Here is a 23,651-nt window from a genome sequence, read left to right on the forward strand (position 1 = left end):
GCCATGCTTAAACCATCATCATTTTTCATCCTACTATTGAAACATCACTAACCTTCTGCAAGAGGCAGCAAAAATAAGAACGAGATTTTAAATGCCTTAGAGCCGTTTTATGTAGGGAGGCTCAATACTTTCTTTACTCGTAAAGATCGCGGGCGAGGATATCGCACTCTGATTTACTTATTGTATACCTTGGAGGTGAACAGCTGGCTCTGGACTGACTTTTGAAGTGAGAGTGCGGAGGGAGTTCAGTTTTTCTTTAATGATTGTGTAGTACTTCAGACTTTTTATTCTTCATGTTAACTTCACAGTGCGAAACATACAAGGTCGGTGCACGTAAAAACGACTGGGCGCCTATGATGAACGGGCGCGCTGTGAAGTCGACGTGATCGGTCATATCAACTTGCACAAACGAAAAATCTGATCTATGTTATTTTCCTCAGTGTCGAGTGGTAGAAAACGTGTTAATGGTATTTACTAAAATCACGATGAAATTTCTGAATCCACTGCGAAGAAATGTTTCGACCACCATTGACAATAATTAAACGCAAAAATAGTTGCTTGATGCTAGCTTCAGATTCTTGCGCGGTAACTGTCTCACTTGTTTTCTGTGGACACCTCAACCGCGCCGTAAGGGAAAGGAGGAAGGTGAGAGTGAAAGTGGAAAGAGGAGCCGTAGTGGAGGGCTACAGAGTAATTTCGACCACCTGGGGATCGTTAACGTGCGCTGACATCGCACAGCACACGGACGCCTCTGGGCGTAGAAAGAATGCAAAATGCGAACGTTTTGGTAATAGGTACCAATTAATCCTACGTTATGTGCAAAACCCAATGATTTCGGTGATAGGAATAAAGCTGATACAAAGAAAGGGGTATATGTTCATGTTGTCGGCTGTAATTTCCTATGTGGTGCGTATCAACCGTCGTTAACGTTTTCAACCTTGTTAGAGGGATGAATCCTTCCCGCCACTGCAAAGCAGCAGTCCCCCAACTGACCTCGCCACAGGTCCACCACTTCAGCTGCAGGAACCAAGAGATGACTCTTTTCCCCCTCTACGTGGACGCAGTGGGAGCAGAGATAGGAGCAGGTCATCGTCCCAGAGACGCAGCTCGCGGATCAACTCCAACTCCGGAGAAGAAGGAAGACCTGCCAAACATTTGGCATGGAAGACTCCACTTACAGACAAGCAACGCCGAGCACCCGACCCACAGGTAAGGGAGCTGGCAGAGTTAGTCCGACAACTGCAACAACAGTTAGCTCAGTCTAACGCAAAAATCAAACAGCTAGAAACTGCAAATGCGCAATCAAAAAATGAACAGTCGTCTGTGGCTTGCGCTCGCCTTGAAGTCAGCCGCAATGAGGACATGGAAGTAGATCAAAACCGCCGCAACAAACGAAAGGCCCCTTCGGTACCTCGGCCAGATACAGATGACTTAGAGAGTAATTATGAAGAGAGATTTGCAAAAATAGACCAAAGACTAGCCAAGGTGGAGGAAACTATCCAGAAATTAATACCACAGCTTAACAAAGTAACTGACACAATGGAAAAGTTTCCGACTACTTTCGAAACTGTCCTAGCTAAACTCGACACGCTTACAACCAGGGTTAACGCACTAGCATCCCCTAGCAATCTGATATCTCCAACGCCAAATGCAGGCTCTTTGCCTCCCGCCAACACAGCATTCTCACGCCCAGCTGACGGTGCTTCGGCGCGTCCGTCCCCCAGCAGCATTCTCCGACCCAGCGTATTGCAACCCGCGCGAGCGGAACCTTACCCGATACGCGATGGCTAGTACACCTGTTATAGTGTGGCAATGGAACTGCAGGGGATTCCGAGCCAAGCGCAAGGCTCTGGAATATGCAGTTTTGGCCCAAACAAACAGGCCGGTAGTCATAGCACTTCAAGAGACGAATACAGAAGTAAAGCTTGCAGGGTATACAGCATACAATGAGAAAGTGTCGGCTGAGTGCCGGCCGATCACAGCTACACTTGTACACCGTAATCTAACTGCAAACCAATTAGATTTGGAAATACCGGAGGTCTCTCATACATTTATACAAATCCTGCCGAACAAACGAACAGAATCTCCCCTTTACATTCTAAACGTATATAGTCCACCTAAAGACAACAGCACGAAAATAGCCACACTCTTCCGTAAGGCGCATGTAGCCGCTCATAATGGAATGTTGCTGACTGTTGGAGACTTTAACGCACCCCATGCAGAATGGGGCTACTCAGTTAACAGTAGAAAGGGAACTAAATTATGGGAGACAGCCCAGGCGCTAGGGCATACCTTACTCGTCGACCCTGATAAACCTACGCGCATTGGTAACAGTGTAACCAGGGATACGTGCCCTGACCTTACCTTTGCCAGAAATATCCCCGATGCGAGATGGGAAAACCTAAATACAAACATAGGAAGCGACCACTATGTACTATGTACCACTTTCCGAGCTACGCATTGCAAAATGCGTCGCCAGGAAGTGAAGCACACGAACTGGGACGCCTTTAGATATGTCCGCTCGCAAAGGCCAGCGGAAAGTATAGTAGATTTAAGACAATGGACGGAGCGTCTGTTGCAAGACGCCGCAAACACTTCAAAAACTGTTGCCCTTGAGGACAGCAGCCCCAGTCCGGACGCTAAGCTAGTGCACATGATTGAAGCACAAGGAAGTATCCATGCTCGATGGCGTAAAAATAAGCATAACCGACGTTTAAAAATTCGGCTAACCCGGCTTGAAAAGGAAATCGAGGCTTACTCGTGGGAACTTAGCCGAGAACAGTGGCATCAGACTTGCGACCGCCTTAATGGGCAACTGGGCAACAAGAACACGTGGTTTTTACTTAGACATTTACTGGACCCTACGAGAACTAAGGCAGATTCCCACAAGAACCTACATAGGATCTCGCAATCTTTCCAAGGCACCGACGAAGAGCTCATGACCACTTTAAAAGATAAATACATTAACACCTCCCAGGATATACCCACGCCAGATGGGTACTCAGGATTGGATAATCCTCGCATGGATAGCGTCTTTACCGTAGCAGAGATTAGGGCTGCTCTTAACAAAATTAACACCACCTCGGCACCGGGGGAAGATTGCATCACCAATAAGATGTTGCGCAATTTAGAAGACCAGTCAGTAGAGGCTCTTACAGACCTCTTCAACAGGTACTGGACAGAGGGCAGCGTCCCTGAGGAATGGAAGCACGCTAAAATTATTTTCATACCTAAACCGGGCAAAAGACTCGAGATGGGGAACCTCCGCCCAATCTCGCTAACGTCATGTCTCGGGAAGGTAATGGAACACGTTGTCTTAAACAGGCTCCTTATGCACACCGATGCGGAAGGCACGTTTCCCCCGTCCATGATTGGGTTTCGAGCAGGTCTTTCGACTCAGGACATTATGTGGCAAATTCAACAAGACATTCTAGATACAAATCGCATAAGAGCCACGCGAACCATCCTGGGACTCGATGTGAGTAAGGCCTTCGACAATGTGTCACACGCTTCCATCCTCAATCACCTCTCACAGTTACACGTAGGCAAACGGACATACGACTACATCGCTGCCTTTCTGAATGCGCGTACGGCTACGCTCCATTTCGTTGACAAAGTTAGCGACAAAATTACACTAGGGACGAGAGGAACACCGCAAGGCGCCGTACTTTCACCTTTTCTCTTCAACATCGTTATGAGCGGCCTCCCGCGTCTGTTAGATGATATCCCACACATACATCATTCCATATACGCCGACGACATCACCATTATGGACCAATTCTGGCTCCGATGGAGATATTACAGATTCATTACAACGAGCTATCGACACGGTACAGTCTTATGTGCAGGAAAACGGCCTTACCTGTTCACCGGCTAAATCAGAACTACTAGTTATAAGGAACAAACAAGCTTCACAGGTAAAGCCAGATTCTCGAGAACCTATCCAGTTACACATTGACAACCATCCGATACCCCCGGTAGCCACGATCAGAGTTCTCGGAATGTTGATTCAGAATAATACGCAGAACACAGAAGCTATACGCCGGCTACGCGTCACGGCGCACCAGATAGGTGGGCTGGTGAGACGCATTGCCACACGTCGCAGGGGTATGAGAGAAGCCGACCTGTGCAGGATTATCCAAGCCTTTATGATAAGCAGAATCATGTACGCTTGCCCGTACTATCATCTGCGTCGTAGGGACGAACATGCACTTAATAGCATAATTAGAACAGCATACAAAGCGGCCCTTAGTTTACCAGTATACGCTAACTCAGATCGACTACTGCAGTTAGGAATTTTTAACACACTATCTGAACTAATTGAAGCCCATAAGACAGCACAAGTGACCCGCCTGTCACGCAGCCTTGCGGGACGCGTAATTCTCGACAAGCTCCACATCCACCCCACTGAGGAGGTGTGCGCAACATCCCATTTATCGGCTGACATAACTAGTAGACTAGTTGTTAAACCAATAGCCAAAAACATGCTACCAGGTAGACATGATGCCCGCAGGAAGACAAGGGCACAGACCCTTGAGAAACAGTACGAGGACGATCCACAAGCAGTGTACGTGGATGCAGCTCAGCACATCAAAAACGGAGCATACGTTGCATGTATGGCCACTCCAAAGTCAACCTTCATTAACGCTATAACATTTCATGCTAGCTCCATATGCGAGGCAGAGGAAGTAGCTATCGCACTGGCCATCGCGGATCCCCACACCAAAACTATTCTAAGCGACTCAAAAAGCGCCGTTCAAAATTTCGCCAAAAATTCTGTAAGCGCACTCGCGGCGCGAATTCTGCGCAACCGATCTCTCAATCACAACATCAATCTCGTATGGGTTCCGGCTCACGCGGGTAACTCCGGAAACGAAGGGGTCGACCGTCTAGCCCGAGGCTTAACCAACCGGGAGACGGGAGATCTATCGGGAACGGACGCGCCTGTGGAGGCACCGCGCACATACGCGGAGGTAACAAACTTTTATCGCGAGCTAAGATGCACGTACCCCGCCCCTCACCCCGACCTCAACCGGGCGCAAGCCACGACACTCAGACGCCTACAAACAAAGGCCATTCTTAGCCCCTACCGACTATCGTTAATTACAAACGGAGAATTCAACCCTGCATGCCGGCACTGCGGTGACGGGACGCAGGCCACTCAAGACCATATACTGTGGGAATGCGCCAGCAATCCCCCTCCAAAGACACTCTTGCCAGCTCCCTCAGCGGAGGAATGGGACAAGCTGTTGGCCAGCCCAAGGAAAACTACGCAACTGGCCCTCGTCACGCGAGCTCAAGAGGTCGCTCCCGACTGGAGGCCACCCTAGACTCGCCCCAGCCCGAAATAATTCCTTTCATTTCGTGGCAATAAAAGTTGTTACCACCACCCAGCGAAAGCTGGTACATGTCGCCTGTGCAGTGACCAAGAGCGGCCCGACAGTGGCGTCCACTACTCATTTGTAAGTTTGACGGCGTGGCTAGCATTTCTGAAAAACAGCGACCTATACTGCTGCAAGCAAATCCAGCAGGAATTAATGCTACAGCCATTGCAGATTAGCAATTAGCAATTTCTGCTGTTTGCACTCTGAAAACGATTCCGCTCGCCGCTTAACACTGCGGTAAAAAGCAATGAAAGAAAAAAAAATTCTTTTTTTGAAGGAAGAAAAGGCGCGATAACTAAAGATGATGCAAAGAAAAACAAAAGGAAATCTGCGCTAGGCATGGTTTCGTTGCCGTGCACTAGATTGCGCCACTGGCGTCGCTCTGGATATGGAGCTCCGGCCACACTCACTCATCCACCAGGATCACATCGGAGCAATAGGCGTGGCGAGATGTTTATCTGCTGAGCATGTAGATTAAGCCTCATACGCCGCATGACTCCATTGCAAAATCCTGCTGACGCTAACCGCGAGACTAAACAACTCACGGAACAGTTTAACAACGTTTTTCTCTGGTAACCTGCGCTATTTTCCTGCGTGAATTTGATGGGGCGGTCTAGCATAGTCGGCCCCGTTATCGCTCAGGTCTCTCCTCAAATCCACGTACTAGTCTTTCGCCTTTTACTAAAGATTACCGTGGGGAGGGGCATTCCAATGAGCCTATAGGCCAATTTTTGCGGGGCCTTGCCCGTTTGGGTGTGGCCTAATTACTGAATCAAAGATAAGAAAGCCCGAAAGTCCCGCATGCAACGAATTATATGCCGTATGGACACGATAACAGTGCCTTAAGGGAAGGGAGGAAGATGGTATTAAAAAAACAGGAGGAATAATTTCGTCCACCGGGGGAGCTTTAACGTGCACTGACATCGCACATTACAGCGACGTCTGCTTTTCGCCTCCATCTCAAAGCTGCCGCCGCGGTCAAGTTCGAACCCGGGCACTCCGGTTCAGTAGCTGAGCTTAACCATTGAGTTACCGCGATGGGCCATTCGGTTCAAGGAAAGAAAAGGCGTAGTATCTGTCACACGTCCTATGGACACCTGAACCGCGCCATTGGGTGCAGGTTTTCTCTGAAAGAATAGTTTCTGGGGAAATGGTTTGGTTTCGTGTTTGGGGTTTAATGTGACAGGGCGCGTCAGGGTATGAGAGAGCCGTAGTGGAGGGCTCCGGTAATTTTGACCACCTGGAGTTCTGTAACGTGCACTGACTTCGCGCAGCACACGGGTGCCTTGTAGGGGGAGGTATAGAAAATCGGCGCAGAGAAACGTTCCTCCACCGTGCACTGATGACGCCACTGGCATTATAGTTGAGATTGAGTCCTAGACGCACTCAGCTGGTGGCAGTTCCTGGCCCTACGGGGTTGGGACGGTGGGCCAACGCCGCTCGCGGCGGGGGCTAGCCAGCCACCGAATTTTTATCTGTTGTAGGCCGTCATTGCACCCGCCGCCGCAACCGTGGTTGTGGACGACAGCCGTTGTTGCGGCGCGCGTCTTTCTCTCCCTCTCCTTTTTTTTTTCTTCTCTATTTTCTCTTCTATCTGCACGAGGCAGCGGAGGTGGCTCAGCTACAGAGCCAGTAGCAGGCCCGTGCATCTTCTTTTCCTTCTTCCTACAGCCACAACAACAACAACAGTCATCTCTAAGGATCATATCAAAATAAGGCGTGACGGAACACATAGCTACACCGCCGGGGTGGCGCAAAGGTTACGGCGCTCGACTACTGTTCCCAAGGACGCGGTATTGAATCCCGGTCCCGGCTGTCGCTTTTCGATGGAGGCGAAAAGCAAGACGCCCGTGTGCTGTGCGATGTCAGTGCACGTTAAAGAACCCCAGGTGGTCGAAATTTCCGGAGTCCTGTACGACGGCGTCTCTCGTATGAGTCGCTTTGGGTTGTTAAACCCCACAAACCAACCAATACATAGCTGCTGGGCGTAATAGTAACAATTATGCAGCATATGATCCTCTGAGCAAAATACTGCTAACGCAGACCGCCACATACAAAACTAACGGAGCCTACGCTAGTTATTATTACTATTCTTATTATTAATTGGTTCACAGGAAAGGAAAGTTGCAGTATCTGTCACACTTGTTTTGTGGACACCTGAACCGCGCCGTAAGGGAAGGGAGGAAGGTGGGAATGAAAGTGGAAAGACAGAAAGAGGAGCCGTAGTGAAGAGCTACGAAGTAATTTCGACAACCTCGTGCGCTTTTTTTTTTTATCTCGTGTAGGCCGTCATTGCACCCGCCACTGCCTCGGTGGTGAACGATGGCTGTTATTGCGGCGCGCGTCTTTCTCTTCCTCTTCTTTTTCTTTCTTCTCTACTTTATCTTGCAGGTTGTTGTTGTTGTGGCTGTAGGAAGAAGGAAAAGAAAATGCACGGGGCCGGTATTACAGAACTGCGTTCAGTATAATTGAAAAAAGCGTGTCAGAAGAATTTGCACACGGAATTTAGGATCTAAACTGTGGCGCAACCGTTCAATGTGCAGCTTTCAGGGTGCGGTCATCATTCCGCTTCCCACTTAGCGCAATGTGCTAGCCTGGTTGAAGGTTATTTTGTAGGTGTAATGTGGGGGGCGTCCATCGAGAAGTGAGGCAGGTACTTCGCCTTCCTTTTGTGCACGTTAAGGAACACCATCTGGTCGAAATTTCCGGAGCCCTCCACGACGCCGTCTATAATAATAATAATAATAATAATAATAATAATAATAATAATAATAATAAGAAGAAGAAGAAGAAGAAGAAGAAGAAGAAGAAGAAGAAGAAGAAGAAGAAGAAGAAGAAGAAGAAGAAAAAGAAAAAGAAAAAGAAGAAGAAGAAGAAGAAGAAGAAGAAGAAGAAGAAGAAGAAGAAGAAGAAGAAGAAGAAGAAGAAGAAGAAGAAGAAGAAGAAGAATTAGTTCACAGGAAAGGAAAGGCGCAGAATCTGTCAGACTACTTCCGTGGACAGCTGACGCGCGCCGTAAGGGAAGGGAGGAAGGTGGAAGAGAAAGCGGAAAGAGAAAAAGAAGTGCCGTAGTGGAGGGCTCCGAAGTAATTTCGACCACCTGGGGATCTGTAACGTGCCCTGACATCACACAGCACACGGACGCCTCTTCGTTTCGCCTACCCATAACCCTTCCCCTACCCGAGAGGACTGGGAGGCGGCCCTGCTCGGCTGCCTGAATCTAGCGGCACAACAAGCGCTAGTCCAGCGAGCTCGTGTGGCGGCCCAGACCAATGGAGTCCCGGAATAAAGGACTCCACCTAGTACTGTAAGGGGAGCGGCCCACTAGGGGTGGCTCCCAAAGCAACCTCTCCTATTGTAATAAATGCTTTCCACCACCACGCTCGAAACGCAGCCGCCGGTGGTCGAGTTTGAACCCGGGTACACCGGCACAGTAGTCAGGCATGTTAACCACTAGCCACCGCGGTGAGGTACACCCGCATAGCCTGAATTGCTTTGGGATGTTGAATCCCATAAGCCAAACCAAACCTCTCCCTCAATACCAAACCAGCTAAATGTGTTTCTTTGCCATACTCTGTGCCAACCTCTCAGTGCCGAAATTTCGGGAAATGAGAAGGCGGTGCAAAGACGTTATCGCGTCTACTTTTAAATTCTCGGCCTACTAAATTTTTGTCTTCGAATGTGTCGTTGCATGGCGAACTACAATCGATCGCATACATTACACGCGTTGCTGAAATGGTTTTGAATCAGTGATTTGCTAAACGATCTCAGCTCGAGTGAGTGGCCCTGCTTGGTGTTGCTTTCCTTGACGTGCTGCCTCTGCTTCTCGTTCTCTCAATTATTCGTCATTCTCGCGTTTGCAATGTTTCGCCTCAGCCTCTCGTTGCCGCAGCTCTGCGTCTTGATGGCGCTTCTGTCGCTTCGCTTAGGCCCCTCATATTCGATTCGAGCACGTTGAAGACTCGCACGACGAGCACGGTGCTTCGGCAGTGAACCGCCGGCCCTTTTCCCCACACCAAGCGATGTTTTCGATCGGCACGTCTCATCTCTCCCGTCGGCACGCCTCGTCGCTGCCCGCGTACGCTCAAAGACGACCGTCAGCAGACCAAGCTGCTGTGGACTGTCTGCTTTTGATGTGTGTGCGCGGAGGAACGGACAGGTATGCGGGAGCCCTTGGCGTGAGGGCTGAACAGTGGCCTTACACTCTCGCCACTACTCCCGTTCCACGCATGCTTCGACGCCGTGCGGCACCTCTACGTTTCAACATTCGGCCGCTGGTTTCATACTGCTGTCAACGACAACAGTGTTTTCGTACGATGTGTACCATATACCATGCGCACCATTTCGTGTATCGGTTCCGTGTATTATTGCATGTTTGGTGTAAATACACCCCATGGTGTATTTACACCTACCGAGCTCAAACGTCTGTAGAGCTTGTACAGGTGCCTCTATGCACAGTACACTGAAAAGATGGAGTAAAATTTGGAATAGACAATGCCGATGCCAGGACAGCCTTCCTTTCGGCTTGTTTATCAGATATGTGACGTTGCGCTTTTATGCACTTCGTGACAAAAGAGACAAAAAGCAGGCTGATGCGTCGTTAGACTAATTGGCAACATAAATTGAAGACTTGTGATGCTGTTATTGTCACGAGTTTATAGGACATTGGTTATTTACTTTGTCAGTCGATAAAAGTCACCCATACTTTCAAACAAAATTTTACATTTTGGTGGTGATAACATTTCAAGTTTATTTGTATGTAGTGAAGTGCTCAGAGGTTATTTGGTGTTAAGAACACTACACTAAAACGATAAAGAAAGAATTGCGAAAGTTTATCCCGGTTAAATTTAGTTACCATAACGTACGTTCTGTAAGTTCTGTATACACATCAGCCCTCACCGAAGAGTTGACGCACTCAGACCGTATGTGACGAGATTGAGCAACCAAGCGCCGGCGAAGCAGTTGTTAAACCACCCCCCTAGTCACGGGGTCACTGCATGTTAAATAACCCGAAGTGGTCGAAATTTCCTGAGCCCTTCACTACAGCGTTCCTCAGTTTAAGATGGAACACGCAATTGGATGACCTTGGGAACTACAGTGCGAAGAGGTCGAAATTTGCGCAACCCGCCACTACATGGTCTCTCAGCTCAGATTAAACATGCGGCGCCACATGACTTTAGAATTTATTGTCAAGAATAAAGCTCGCGTGCTAAAAAGAATTCGCTGGGCTGCTAACGGATGTGACAGATTTAACGACAGCATGGATTCAGTCAGGGCAAAATGGCAAATTAAGTTTTGAAGGGTAACAAGGTGGCGCTACTGTACATTTATTAAAATTTCGAAAGTGTATAATTACATTTTACTGCTAATGAAATAATGACATATCAATAATTCATTTCACAAATTTTGTTTTAATTTTTGAACTATAGAAATTGCACTGTAGGCACCTCCTACAATCATTTCAGGTTATTCAGTTTACGGCATCGCAGGATGGATAGATGGACTAAACTTTAATGTCCAACAGATAAGGTGATCTACCCACCCCCCGACACGCAGGTCAAGGGGCGGGTGCCGCCGCCTCAAAGGCAGGCCGGGAGGTCTTGGGTCCCAGCAGCCTCTTCAGCCAGTTGGACGAGTAGGAGCTGGAGCTCAGGGTCCGAGCTCAGGGTCCGAGCTGCGCAGCAGGGTCTCCCAGGTGTCTCTACAGCCTATATTGTTCGTCCTCCTGGGAGAATACGGGCATTCCCATATTATGTGGTCGAGGGTCCCTCTCGCCCCACAAAGATCGCAGGAGCAGCCTTCAATGGAAGTTGAAACTTTTGCTCCAGTTTGAAGATAAATTGTCATTCGCTGTAGTAATAGCCGTTCTATTGATGCATTTTAGAGCAGCCATATCTCGCGCATTGTTAAATTTGTTTTGCCCTTTTGGTACCACTAAAAATCGTAATGTCGTGGATAGGACTGTCTCCGTATGAAGCGCCACGAGTTATGTAGCTTTTTCCCTTCTTAAAGTTCCAAGATTTCGGTAAAGCCGCAACGTACCACCAGTTAAACAATTCATTCATAGTGGACTAAAAAAGTAATTACCGTAAAATTTAATCACTGTCATGTCCTTTTCATTCCAACGCTAAAGTTTAAATTAACGAAATCAGCTGCGCCAACTTTGGGGCTTAAAATCTGGGAGCCCAAAGTAACCCGCTCTACTGGGTTAGTCAGAACCATAAAAAAAAAAAAGAAAGTTGGTTGTGGTTTGGCTCTGGTTAACCCTAGTTGAATGTCGAAAGCAACGGCTGCATGGCTGCGCTTAGGGTTATAGCTTGCAGTTAAGCGTTTGGTTTAGCTCTGTTGTATAGACAAGACAAACTGTTCAGGTAACGACTAGGCTTTTATTCCTTATATCAATGATGACGCTGTGATGATTAGTGAAGTAGTGGGACTTGGTTTCCACTCTGCTGACGACGTGCTCTATACCTGCCGAAGCTCTGTGTAAATCAACTCGAAACTGCTTCCCCAATGTGTGGTGTTTTGAGGTTGGTGCTGGCTAAACTCGAGTAGAAACCGCTCCTCTGCAGCTTTAACGAAGGCGGAGTTCTTGTCTTTATTAAAACTCCTTTTCAATTCGACTAGGCATTTCGGTAGCTAGAATGTCCAACGCAGTTTCAACGCTGGCCTGGGGAGATATATACTATAGTGCCTAGTATATTCTAGGCACTCTATATATACACCCCGGTTACAACGTTGTTGTGGCTGTAGGAAGAAAGAAAAGAAAATGCACGGGCCTGCTACTGGCTCTGTTGCTGAGGCACCTCCGCTGCCTCGTACACACAGAATAGAAAATAGAGAAGAAAAGGAAGAGGGAGAGAAAGACGCGCGCCACAACAGCCGTCGTCCACCACCGAAGCGGTGGCGGGTGCAATGACGGCCTACAAGATAAATATTCGGTGACAGGCAAGCCGCCGCCGCAAGCGGCGGTGACCTACCTGTCCCAGCCCCATCACGGGAGTCTTGGAACGGTTACAACGACCCCCGTCTCGCACAGTTTTACACGACGACGGCATCAGCGTCGACGGTGGCGCCATCTGTTGGAGCGCGTTCCGTTGAATGCATCAAATTTCACCGTCATGTTAGGTGGTGGTGGTAAGAGCGTTTATGACGCGATAGCGAAGGCTACCAGCCTACATATATATAAAGCGGGGCTCAAAGACCCCAGGAGCGTGAGGTTTTACATGAGGGGTAGGCTTGGCAGGATTATCGCGATTAACAGAAAAATTGTTCAATGGCGGCTTTGAAATGGCTTGGGTTAGAGTGAGCGACGATGTCAGCAGGAAGATCGTTCCAGTCGATAGCAGTGCTTACAAAAATGAATTGAGGGGCGTTATCGTTCGGGCATGGGGCGTATAAACAGCCAAGGTGTAGCTGATGCGACTGATGACTGCTCTGCTAAGTGATAAGGCATGATAACATTTATAAATTAAACAGAGTCTAGATATTTTACAACGCGCTTGCAAGCTTAGGAGACCGGCATTAGCTTTTAGATTAGTGACACTAGTATTGCAAGAATCGGAGAAGATAAATCTAGCAGCACGGTTTGGGGTTAATTCAATGGTAGATATCAGGTTTTGAAGATGCGGGTCCCACAATGCGCAGGCGTACTCCAATTTGGGCCCTACAAGAGCTACATAAGCTAGACGTTTTGCGGAAGAGGGTACCTGAGCCAGGTTACGTCGAAGGAAGCCAAGTGTGCGGTTAGCATCATTAGTAACAGATGTGATGTGAGAATGTCATGCAAGATCACTGGAATTTGTGACACCTAAATATTTCAAAGAAGATACCGAGGAGGTAGTAGTACCGTTTAGTAAGTAGTTGTGCGAAGAATAACGCTGGCGTCTATGGAATGTAATTAGTGCCGTTTTGCTAACATTAAGGGTCATTAACCAATTTTTACCTTCCTGATATGTATATAAACAAACGGAAAACATGAGGGGTTGTTGAGCACCAACCTGCAATGTATACCTTGCGGAACCGATAACGACATTTTCTTATCTAATCCTAACTGCCGCACGATAGCACGCGCTGACTGGAAACGAGAGTCGCGCGAACGGCTGCAATCCTCGCGAACTGCCTCTTTTCCGCTGTTGCTGATGGGCGCGGCGCCAAAACTCCGCGTCGTAGATTCCCCTACTTGCGGCGCGCAATCGAGGTCACCGGCCAGCGCCGCTGACGAAAGGCCGAAGGAGCCGCGAGGACACGCGCCGACGGGCTTCAGGGCCGCCGACAATGCGGCGCCTTCCTTCCCCCATTTTCTTTTCGCCACTCCCCGTAGGCCCCGCCGGGGTGGTGCAGTGGTAAGACGCCCGACTACTGTGCCGGAGTTCCCGGGATCGAATCCCGGCCTCGGCGGCTGCGTTTCGATGGAGGCGAAACGAAGTGGCGTCCGTGTGCTGTGCGATGTCAGCGCACGTTAAAGATCCCCAGGTGGTCGAAATTACTCCGTAGCCCTCCACTACGGCCCCCCTTTCTCTCTATCCACTTTCACTCCCACCTTCATCCCTTCCCTTACGGCGCGGTTCAGGTGTCCACAGAGCAAGTGTGACAGATACTGCGCCTTTCCCTTCCTATGAACCAACCAACCAACCACTCCCCGTAGGGCGGCCGACTCCCTTACGGGACATTGTCCCGCATCCAACGTACGTGTGGCGCTAGACAGTGCACTGAGGCCAACCTATGCGCGGGACGCAGCGCATCGATCGAATCGCCCTCCTCTCACTGTTGTGGCAACGTTCGGGAAAGGAGGCTGAGCAGGAACGCATAGAGACACAACCCTTTCTATACAGCGAATGGCAACGGTGACAATTCACTCGTTCTCTCGCCTTCATTTGCATGGGAGCGCACATACGCTGTGGAAGATATGGTCGCCACGTGGTGACTGTCTTGGGTATCGATCACTCTAGTGTCGCACGCACGATCTTTGGACTGCATACACCTGCATAAGACCTCTCTTTGTCCTCGCCCACAAAGGCTCCTCCTACACTGTTCCGTGTCTTGAGGCTGTAGCCCGCCATGCGTGATGTGTTGAGATAGAGGGACGCTCTTCCCTCGGCGAGACTACGTCGCATACGCGTGAATTTTCTTTCGCTTCTCTCAGTTTACAATCTGCTTGCGTTATTCCCTCTTTTTTTTTTCGTTGGAAGCTCTCTGCTCTTTTTCTCCTCTCTATTTCGCCCTCTCTCTCTTTTGCTGAAACTGCGCCATGTTGCGTCAAACCAAGCTGTGCCCATAACTGTGCAACTCCAGAGCGCCGGTATCATGGGCACAGTGGTATCATGCATAAGAATTCGGTTCACTGTCTCGCAGAAAAGAAAATGCACTTGCAAGAGGTACGTACACAACTTGGGCCAATTTCTTCTTCCTGTCGCCTCTGTTCCCGTTTAAGAAGCTAGCCCTCTCCAGGATGTACGTCAGACTTTGCCTATCAACTAATTGCTCCATGATGCATTGAAGAACGTGTTGATGGGAACCAATTATTATTATTACTAAGCCGCGTGAGGTCATATCTCCCCTTGCAAACTACCTTGTGCGTTCCGGTAAGATATTGGTGCTGTAAGATAAAGAAAGCTTCTTTGCTGTACTCTCAGAGAGCGTTTACCTCAGCAAAGCTGAAGGAGCAGCCACCACTCACTAAAAACTTGAAACAAAAATTCGGTTAAAGTTGTTAGAATGCAGACAAACGTACTCAAACAAATATTGGGGATTTGGGCATGGCTTCAACCTAGTGATACAGCGAAGGTTGCCAGAGTTGCAGCGATAGTCTCCGTAACACCGCCTTTTCAGTCCGCGGATTTTCGTATTTTTTTTTTCTTAAATTGGTTTACGGGAAAGGAAATGCGCTGTATTTGTCATACTTTTTGTGCAGATATCTGAACTGCCCTTACTGGAAGGAGGAAGGCGGGATTGATAGCAGAAAGAGAGAAAGAGGTGGTAAGGTGGTGAAGGGTAGCTGTTCCTGGCCCTACGGAGCTGAGACGGTAGGTCAACGCCGCTTGGAGTGGGGGCTAGCCAGCCGCCGAATTTTAATCTGTTGTAGGCCGTCAGTGCACCCGCTATCGCTTAGGTGGTTGACGACTGTTGCAGCGCGCGTCTTTCTCTCCCTCTTCTTTTTCTTCCTTCTCTACGTTCTCTCTTCTGTCCGCACTAGGCAGCGGAGGTTGTTGTTGTTGTGGCTGTAGGAAGAAGGAAAAGAAAATGCATGGGCCTGCTACTGGCTCTGTAGCTGAGCCACCTCCGCTGCCCCCTGCGGACAGAAGAGAAAATAGAGAAGAAAGGAAAAATTACCGACGATTACGTTACTTCCTAATGCGAAATTTGAGCGCAGCAAATAAGCTGTTTCACCTTTTCGATAGATTGAGGCAAAGAAATCGAGCAACACATGTATGCGCTATCACATAATTTTTTTTTCACACGTATTCCTTTAACAAAGACTCCACTAACAGTTCTTGACAGTCATGAAGGAAGCTTTGTGGTCGGAGAAATAGACATATATGTTCGACTTGGTACACCAATGCTTGATTCTCAAAGACGAGATCTATACAAGTGCCTCGCGAGGTTGTCACAGCCGTGGGACGCGTTACGAGCGAGAGAAACGGGATGTTATCCCGCATAAGTGTGAAGAAATTCCTGTTTGTCTTTATGTCAACATTCGTCTCGCTCATGACTCAGAAAGAACTGGCAGATAATTTCGCAGTGGCGAACGGCAGCGGCAATTTCGGCTCGGGCGGTGCACATATACAGATCCGCCGCCACCGATCTGGCTCTCTGATTGCCACCGCACAGGGGTTGCATTGGAGGAGGAGCGAAGAAAGGAATTAAGTTCGAGCTGGCGCTTTGACAACCGGAGACTCGCAGGAAGAGGGGGGAGGGGGGCGGCGTGTACACCCAGCGGCAAACGATGGGGGCAGAAGCGCGCGCAGCAAGCGGACAACGCGATAAAGGGAGGAGGGAAAAGATAGCAGCGACTGACTGATGCTGCTGACGCCGATAGTGAGTCAACCCCAGCTGCGGAGTTGGTTTCAGGGACAACGCCGCCGATGCCGACGCAAACAAGATGCCCTCGCTTCCGCAGCGCCAAGAACCAGGTCTAGCCGTGGGAAGGTGGTCACGTATTCGTCGACGTGCCGGGGCCTACGTGAAATAACCGGCGCGTCGGCAACTGAAGAGCACCCTATCCGCCACACAGGAACAGGGGGGGGGGGGGGGGGGGGACCCTCCCCTCCTCTTTCTGCATGGCGGCGACGGTGTTCTATGCAGTCACGTTATCTTGACTCTCTAGCGGCGTCAGCGGCATCCAGCGGTATCAGTCGGTCGCTGCTAGCGCTGGGGGGATGAAAGGGGGGTGGAGCTGGTTACGAGGCCGACGCCGACGCGAAACCCAGGAACGGACGCCGGATGCCAAAGAGCTGCGCTCTAAAAGAAGAGAAAGACGCGCGCCGCAACAACAGCAGTCGTTCACCACCGAATCAGTGGCGGGTGCAACGACGGCCTACAACATATAAAATTCGATGGCTGGCTAGCCCCCGCCGCAAGTGGCGTTGACCTACCGTCCCAGCCCCGTAAGGCCAGGAACGGCCACCCTTCACCACCTCCCCCCTGGCTCAGCTACAGAGGCAGTAGCAGGCCCGTGTATTTTCTTTTTCTTCTTCCTACAGTCACAACAACAGAGAAAGAGGTGTCGTAATGGAGTGCTACGGAGTAATTTCGGCCACCTGGGGGTCTTTAACGTACACTGACATCGCACAGCACAGCGACGCCTCTCCGTTTCTCCTCCACCGAAACGCAGCCGCCAGCGGTCGGGTTCGAACCCGGGTATGGGCCCGCCGGGGTGGCGCAGTGGTTAAGGCGCTTGACTACTGTTTCCAAGTATGCGTGATCGAATCCCGGCCTCGGCGGCCGCTTTGCGATGGAGGCGAAAAGCAAGGCGCCCGTGGCGGTCGAAATTTCCGGAGTCCCCTCCCTATACGGCGTCTCTCGTAGCCTGAGTCGCTTTGGGACCTTAAACCCTACAAACCAAACTAAACTGAAACCGAGTACTCCGGCTAACTAGTCGAGCATCTAACCACTGCGCCTTTGCGGCAGGGCATGGTTGGTTTGGCTTTTGGGGGTTTAACGTCCTAAATCGACTCAGGCTGGGCTTTGGAAATTTCGACCGCTGGGGGTTCTTTAACGTGCACTGACATCGCACAACACACGGGAGCCTTGCTTTCCGCCTCAATCGAAAATCGGCCCGGGATTCAATTCCGTATCCTTTGTCTTTTTTTTTTTTTTTTCAGAAATTGTCATGTGCGCTGGAGATACCGTCGCAGGTCCACGACGACCTTTATTTGCTTCGATTCTGGGCTCTCAAAGGTCGTTAAATATTCAAATACTCAAAATCGTGTGTGGAACGTATTCTTCAAAGCTTGAATTGGCAAGTTGTTAAGCGCAGCTGGTTACCCCGATGAGCATGTAAGGTTTGCCTGTACGAGCGACATGGGCTAAAAGGCTCCCCACGAAACGTCCACTTCAAACCAAGAAGCGTGTCATTCTACTTAATGTTCACAAATTTTCGCGTTGTGTTAGGAACGAGCCGGTACGGTATGGATACAGTACTATCTGCTCCAAGAAAGCTTCCGGAGGAGGGGGGGGGGTATGCCTTGATTGTGTTTTCCTTCTATCAGTTTTAATTGCTGCGCTTGCTTTAATCTTTGTTGTTTGTCGCTTGGCGTGGTTTATTCCACTGCGCAAATGTGTCCCGATATAAAAGTTCGCGTTTCTTAATAAAATAATTTGATTGTGTAAATGCGATTGCGCTTCCCTCTTCCCTCTGTTCGTGGTCGTTTGGTTCGCGCTGCCCGTTTGAGCCGAGGCACTCAAGCAAATATAAGAACTTTAAAAGCGCATTAAGGAAGAAAAAGAAGTCTGAACACAACAGAATTTTCCGAGTAGGTAGAGAATGAAGCCAGTACAATCCTACTTCAAACGCTCGCGTCACTCAAAACGGGAACCGGTACATATCTTTCGCTGACTTCAAAGTAACGCTCTCCTCATCCTAATGCTCTGTAACATCGGATCGCATGGTACAAACTCATTATCCTAACAGTGCGGGGATCGCTTTTTTCCTAACCTTGAGTCCTCTGATTGGTGGAAACTCCGGAAACGGAAGTACAAGCCACTTCCGGTTCCGAGCTTTCCACATATCTTATGACTCGAAGCCAGGGACATAGCGACACTTTTGATAACGACCCACACTCTGCAATCGGAGCCAGGGCACATGCAGAGCACGTTCTCTACTCATGTAACACTGTCTTTTAATCTCCTTATTTTTCGTTACTCTCTCTTTTTCCTGAAGCGCTTGTCGACGCGTGACGGACGGCAGTGCTCTTTTTCACCGAATCTTATGCGTTCGCCTTATATAAAGTTTTTCTTTTTCCTACTTCAGAAAGTTCAGAAAAGTTAGTTCACCTCCAGCACAAGCAGGTAGCTTCGCAGACTGGTCAAGGTTCAAAGTACTGACCGCTAGCCTTGAAATTCTCATTAACGTTTTAGAACCACTGTGCGGTGTCTGATAGCATACACCAGTAGAAAAAAAAATTGCAGAACTTTTTCTGTAGTCGTAATGGAATTTCGGTTTGTTTGTATAAGCAGCACGCACACAATCAGGAAACAAAGATAGGATAGAGCTCTCTCCTATCCACATCTTTTTCCCTGATTGTGTGCGCGCTGCTTATATAGATTGCAGCCAACTATCCCGGCAGATCGTGTTATGTAAGTGAATTTCAGTGTGGTTTTCCACAGCGAACCTGTAGTGACAGCAGAAAATCGTCTAGTAGCATCAGAATTTTGGATAGTTAGAACAAAGTCGAAAAAAAAAACTGCAGAACTGTGTCAAAAATACAAAATATCCTGTAGTTCTGTCCTAACCATCAGATTTTTCTTTAGTTCTGTAGTACTTTTCTGTAGTTCTGTAGTTTTTCTGTATTATATTTCTGTTGTCTGTAGTTCTGTAGCACTTTTCTGTTGTAACTACAGAAATTTGTGATGTTACGACAGAATGTTCTGTTGTCACAACAGGTTTCCCGTCAAAAACAGCACAGAAATTCTCTCGTAACATCAGAAAATTTTCTGTAGTTTTTTCCGACGTACAGAATTACGGTCTGCAGAAAACTACAAAACAATAAAACTACAGAACTGCAAAAACAATACTACGCAACTGGAGTGTCTGACTTTTGGCCCGGTTCTGTTTTTGTTTTTTTTTTTTTCGATTGTGATGAGAAATGTGGCGGAGCATACCTGACAACAATAGCAGCAGCAAAGCGTTGCCATAGTATCATAGATGTATATGGAGTATGCATACTTGACACAGATGTCGCCATTTCGTAGTGCATGTAGCACGGCGAAACGCTGCGCACATATTTAGTCGGGTTATCACCACCTTTCTGGCTGAAGATGTGCTCTGCACCACAAAAAGGCCCCCGTGATGTTACTTGAATATCTTGTAACCAGTTTACCGGATGCCTTTTGGGTACGCCTACTAGCAAAAGTGTGTCAAGATGTGACCACTTATCGTGCGCAACCAGCTTCCGGAAAGCTGGTATGCGTCTACGTTATAGATCCGCTATCCTAACAGCACCGTGGATAGAAATATCTACTTAGCTAGCGCTCTTCGGTTGGAATGCGCGTTTTCCTTGATCTGTATTGTGATTACAATAATATATCCTATCTCTCAAGTGGAATCTGTGACCTGCGCGAGGGAATCACTCGTTTAAGTTGCAAACCTGTTCACGCATTATAACGGTGTTTAACTGGCGGAGTCTCCTGCCATCGGCAAGGTTAACGAAGTGACAAGCGCGACTTGCACACCAGCCGTTCTTTTTTATTTTTTCGAAGGGTTTGCCACAAGGCCACCAGCCGTTCTTAAGCAGCTATACAGTCATTGGGGTTGGGCCTGCCATTCGCTTGAACGGTTAGCTCCAGTCTGAGCTTCCAAGCCAGCAAATTGGACGCAGTGTGCCTCCATATCCATCTCGATGGTGGCGTTGACGTTTGGAGCGCTCGCATCATCATCTTCATCATCAGCCTGATTATACCCACTGCAGGGCGAAGGCCTCTCCCATATTTCTCCGCTTAACCCGGTTCTGTGCTAGCTGCATCCACTTGACCCCTGCGAACTTCTTAACTTCATCCGCCCACCTAACTTTCTGCCGCCCCCTGCTGCGCTTTCCTTCCTTTGGAATCCAGTTTGTTACCCTAAGCGACCATCGGTTATCCTCTCTTCGCACTACATGTCCTGCCCATGTCCATTTCTTCTTCTTGATTTCCACTAGAATGTCGGTAACTTCAGTCATTTCTCTGACCCACTCTGCACGCTTCCTGTCTCTTAATGTTACCCCTACTATTTTTCGTTCCATAGACCTCTGCGTTGTCCTCAACTTAAGTAGAACTCTCTTGGTTAGCCTCCATGTTTCAGCCCCATAGGTGAGTACAGGCAAGATGCAACTGTTGTATACTTTCCTCTCGAGCGATACAGGTAAGCTGCTAGTCATAATCTGCGAGTGCTTGCCAAATGCGCTCCATCCCAATCTTATTCTTCGTATTTCCTTTTCATGGTTTGGATCTGCGGTTACTACCTGTCCTAAGTAGACATATTCGCCAACTACTTCCAGTACTTCGCTACCTAATGCAAACTGCTGTTTCTTCCTGAGGCTGTTGAACATCACCTTAGTCTTCTGCATATTTCTTTTCAAGCCTACCTTCCTACTTTTCCTGTCTAGGTCATCAATCATTATTTACAGTTCATCCTCCGAGTTGCTTAGCAAGGCAATGTCATCAGCAAATCACAGATTACTGAGGTATTCTCCATTTACCCTTATCCCTAACTGCTCCCATTCCAAGTCTCTGAAGACTTCCTCTAAGCAAGCTATGAATAGTACTCATCATTTTCGCTCGCATCATTTTCGTTCAAAAAAGGTTCTTTCCGCATACACTTTGCAGAAAAAGGCAGCATTTCTGACTCTGCGCCTAGAATCTATACTTATTACGGTGTAAGTCTTATTTCCGGGATCAGCCTTAAATTTTTCATTCGCAGCACGATCAGAACAGCGAAGTTGTGTTAGCGTATCCTCTACGAAGGCTATCTACTAGGACATCTGCTAGGACATCTGCTGTATCCAAGAATCATACAAATTATTGTTGTTTAAACTTTGTCGTGGTTGAGAAGTTACCCGATGAATAATCGCAAGGCTAACTCCTGTAGACGACCTGACCAGAGAGCACCGTTGTTTACCTGATGGCTATGCCTGAACTGGCACATTTACTAATAAGAAAACTTGCTGCAAAAATTATTTGTCTACTTTTCTTTCCCTGCTGTTCGGTGGTACCAAGCGCCATAGTAACTCCCCTGCACAGAATGTGTTTTTACTGTCCGAATTCAACTGACAAAGGAGCATCGTGTGAACTGCAGAAAGTATCAGCTCAAAATCATTCAAGTTCCAGGGGTGGGAACAATATTGGTATTTTCATTCCACTGGCCAAGCGATCGATCAATAACCTGATAAACGATCTTCGGAAAATTGGGTATCAATTATTTTTGGCACTTAAAAAAATATTCCTTAACATCAGAAATCAATAAAAACCAAATTGTTGTTGTTATAGAGACTTAAGCGAGTACACACGCGTTTGTACCGATCGCTTGATCATTCAATTATTGCCTGAGCTCCTGAACTCTGAGGGCGGTATACTCGTAAGGAGAGGGCAGGGGGTGAGAGGTGGTGAAGGGTGGCTGTTCCTGGCCCTACGGGGCTGGGACGGTAGGTCAACGCCGCTTGCGGCGGGGTCTAGCCAGCCACCGTATTTTTGTCTGTTGTAGGCCGTCATTGCACCCGCCACCGCTTAGGTGATGGACGACGGCTGTTGCGGCGCGCGTCTTTCTCTCCCTCTTATTTTCTTTCTTCTCTATTATCTCTTCTGTCCGCACGAGGCAGCGGAAGTGGCTCAGCTACAGAGCCAGTAGCAGGCCCGTGCATTTTCTCTTCCTTTTTCCTACAGACACAACAGCAACAACATATACTCGTAGCATTCGCAGGAACCACGAGTGGCGAAGGAGCGCCGCGCATTGATTTTACCCATTCCAGACATTGTTAGTAGAGATCCTGTAGCGGCATAACGAACGTTACTTTCGATTAACCGGTTGTCTCGAAAGAACGTTAGTCGCCGTCAGCCGCAGAGACCGCCTCGAGAATGCACACCTATATGTGCTGATAAGGGAAAGGTCGGAGGCCTCTATCTCTATATAACGTTGGTTGAACTTGTGGCTTGTAGAACGAACGACGAGCGGATTGAGCAGTGAGTGAAAAAAGTCCACGTTGTTTCTTTCATGCAGTTTTCATTCAATTTCCTGGCAGAAGACCAAGTTACGTTCTCCGGTTTATCCGACATGATAGCATAGTTATCAAGACATGACGGAGCTGATTGATTAAAAGAAGTGCTCTGTTTTAACTGCGGCGCCGCTTGAAACTCTTTTATTTTGCGAACGGAGGCAGGCGTCGCCTGACCTGGAGCTCTAGCATATATAATCGCAGCGCTTGGATTAAAGAAGATGTAGATGGATAAGGGAAGAGAAGAGAAGAGAACAGCAAACAGAGAAACAACACTTGCGGTTTGCCTTCGTCCGAATATCTGCATTTTGTTACCTGGGTACTGTGAATGGCTTCAATGAATCCGTTTCATACGCATACTTTACCATATAGCTGAACGTCGTTTTCTTTAGCATACCGCTTGACTTTATCCGCTGTGATCACTAGAAACCGCGTACTTGAGAGACGGAATAATAATTGAGCAGGAAACAATCTTCTATTTTTCCTTTAAGCGTAGCATCACTTCGTACCAGAATGTGAAAATACAAACGCAGAATGATTCAATGAAGCCAATTGTAGCGAATGGGTCGGAACTATACCTTATTGTTAGCCTCAGAAGCAGAATGCCTCATATATCCAGCGGGGCGTATCGACCAAGAATTGGGCATTGATGTCGCAGTGCTCAATAAAGCCGTGTTTGGAAACATTCTTTTTTTTATCTCTAAACCTACCATTAAGGTTGAATTATATTGCAATTCATTAACGGGGTTGCACGAGCCAGGAGGGAGTATTCTTTTCTTTCCTTCGGTGAAACTGGCAGAGAGGGAGAGGGCTTTTCGTGAACTGTTTTAGGACAAAGCTAGAAGGTTAGAAAACATGCTTT

At 48.2% G+C, this 23,651-nt stretch overlaps 1 protein-coding gene and 1 non-coding gene across 5 annotated transcripts in view; both read left to right on the forward strand.

Moving 5' to 3' along the window:
- The window catches only part of LOC146195897 (cholesterol transporter ABCA5-like), a 125,027-nt gene that overhangs the window by 23,642 nt on the left and 77,734 nt on the right, over positions 1–23,651 (forward strand). The window lies entirely within an intron of this gene.
- On the forward strand, positions 6,019–6,141 carry LOC146195898 (U5 spliceosomal RNA). The gene has a single exon (XR_014706240.1). It is a non-coding gene; the product is annotated as a U5 spliceosomal RNA (small nuclear RNA).

The sequence above is a fragment of the Amblyomma maculatum genome, chromosome 3 (genome assembly GCF_055883805.1).
Source record: "Amblyomma maculatum isolate TAMU_Amacu chromosome 3, ASM5588380v1, whole genome shotgun sequence".
Classification (NCBI taxonomy): Eukaryota; Metazoa; Arthropoda; class Arachnida; order Ixodida; family Ixodidae; genus Amblyomma; species Amblyomma maculatum.